The sequence below is a fragment of the Schistocerca cancellata genome, unplaced genomic scaffold, assembly GCF_023864275.1.
Source record: "Schistocerca cancellata isolate TAMUIC-IGC-003103 unplaced genomic scaffold, iqSchCanc2.1 HiC_scaffold_624, whole genome shotgun sequence".
In the NCBI taxonomy this organism is placed as follows: Eukaryota; Metazoa; Arthropoda; class Insecta; order Orthoptera; family Acrididae; genus Schistocerca; species Schistocerca cancellata.
In genome coordinates this window covers 12,501-15,000 of record NW_026046635.1, presented here as the reverse complement: position 1 = coordinate 15,000, position 2,500 = coordinate 12,501, and positions in this window count along the sequence as shown.

Below are 2,500 nucleotides of genomic sequence, written 5' to 3'. Positions count from 1 at the left end.
TGACGCTGCCTCAGACATTCACTTACAATGATCACTACCAACGAACCTGCCCCCCCCCCCCCCCCAAACACACTATCTCTTACCATGTTGTGTACTGTAATCCAACCCATTTTGCACCTTAACCTAACCAAATTTGTAACGCAATTTGTACCGCAATGTAACGCAATTTGTACCGCAATGTAACGCAATTTGTACCGCAATGTAACGCAATTTGTAACGCAATTTGTGTCTTAACCTAACCCACGTTGTGCCTTAACCTAACCCACGTTGTGCCTTAACCTAACCCACGTTGTGCCTTAACCTAACACACGTTGTGCCTTAACGTAACCCACGTTGTGCCTTAACGTAACCCACGTTGTGCCTTAACGTAACCCACGTTGTGCCTTAACGTAACCCACGTTGTGCCTTAACGTAACCCACGTTGTGCCTTAACGTAACCCACGTTGTGCCTTAACGTAACCCACGTTGTGCCTTAACCTAACCCACGTTGTGCCTTAACCTAACCCACGTTGTGCCTTAACCTAACACACGTTGTGCCTTAACGTAACCCACGTTGTGCCTTAACGTAACCCACGTTGTGCCTTAACGTAACCCACGTTGTGCCTTAACGTAACCCACGTTGTGCCTTAACGTAACCCACGTTGTGCCTTAACGTAACCCACGTTGTGCCTTAACGTAACCCACGTTGTGCCTTAACCTAACCCACGTTGTGCCTTAACCTAACCCACGTTGTGCCTTAACCTAACCCACGTTGTGCCTTAACCTAACCCACGTTGTGCCTTAACCTAACCCACGTTGTGCCTTAACCTAACCCACGTTGTGCCTTAACCTAACCCACGTTGTGCCTTAACCTAACCCACGTTGTGCCTTAACCTAACCCACGTTGTGCCTTAACCTAACCCACGTTGTGCCTTAACCTAACCCACGTTGTGCCTTAACCTAACCCACGTTGTGCCTTAACCTAACCCACGTTGTGCCTTAACCTGCTCTGTAATTGGCATATGACACGTTACATTAATCTAGTGTTGTCTAACCACAACCCTCTGAATATAGTTCGCTACTCGCACCGCCCACCCTCTTGTGTGTCGTTTCATGTTGAACACTTCTCAAGTGTTGCTTACTTTTTACATGCTCCCGCTGTACACTGTAATGTGGACAACTGCAGGATGTACATCGCCCCCCCCCCTCCACCCTGCCTTCGCACGCTGGTCGTTCAGGTGCTTGCGTGTTCAATGCCCTTCGCAGCTGTTCACTGGCATTCGCATGTCGAAGCGCTCAGTCTACGTCGTGGTACGGCCTGTGTCCACTGTCCGCTGATATCGTAAGCTTAATCCTCACATTGTACTGCACATAGGTCCGTATGTACTGAATGATACGCTGTGGCACATGTGTGACCGTACGACTGCGCCCAACAACAGCGAACCATACGGTCCAAATGTTGTGCACTCAGCCACGTGCCGTCTCCCCATAACAGCTACATTGCAGTGTGGTACGCCATAGAGACGTGTGGGAGTAACGGACGCCCTGGATGGCGATCAGCATGAGCCGTCTGTTGATGTAGTGGCGCGTGTATTCAAACGTAGTCGTCTCTTCTCACACAGTGTGATAGCATGGTGCACCGCGTTCCACATCTGCGACATGGTACAGATGCTGGTTGACAGTCGGTCTCGTAATGGACATCGCATACGTAGGGGGCCACCTCCCACGTGTTCTCTAGTCGTGCACATTTTGTTGCGTGTATGTGGGCAGACGTAGTGTGTCGTGACACCTAACAGACAGGTATGCAATAATCGTTGCATTTGCAAACTGGGATGGACGTCTACGTTTGCTGGTGACGTGACGCAACGCAAATGAACAACTGGTAAACCCATTGTGGTGCGGTTGTTGTTGCTGGAGGTAAATCAGTAAGGGCAAATCTGTGTGTGAAGCGATACGCGGCGGTGGCTGGGTGGGACCGTCCCCGGCCGGTGAGGGGGGGCCGCCCGGCGTGCTGGCCGCGCGGTGCGTGGGCGCACGCGCTACAGCCGGCTGGTGGGGGCGCCCAGTGGCAGGCGCGCCGGCCGACGGACGCGGCAGGCGGCGCAGCTGCGCGCCGGGGCACCCTGCGCGCGGCGCCGGGCGGCCAAAGTGGGTCCTCGCGGGCCCGGTGCGAAGCGCGGTGGACATCTGCAGTGTGCTGGTCCGACTGAGGACTGTGTGCGTTGAGGATGCGCCGCCGCCCGGCACTCGGCGCCGCGACGCCGTCTGCTGCTCGGTCGCCCCAGCGGTTCTCGCTGGTGGTTTGTATCGCAGTTGTGCAGACGTGTTGGCACGTGCGCTGTGCTGGGAGAGTTCGCTTCGGCACCCACGTGGGGCCTTTGCCCTTCTGTGGCGCTGGCGTTGGAGCTGCCGGTCACCGTAGGTGGCGCGTGTTGTCTCCCGCCGGCAATGCCACGACAGCACGCTCCCGGGCCTCTGTCGGCAGCGGCAAGCTCAGTTGGGAGCACGGGTGGTCGCACCT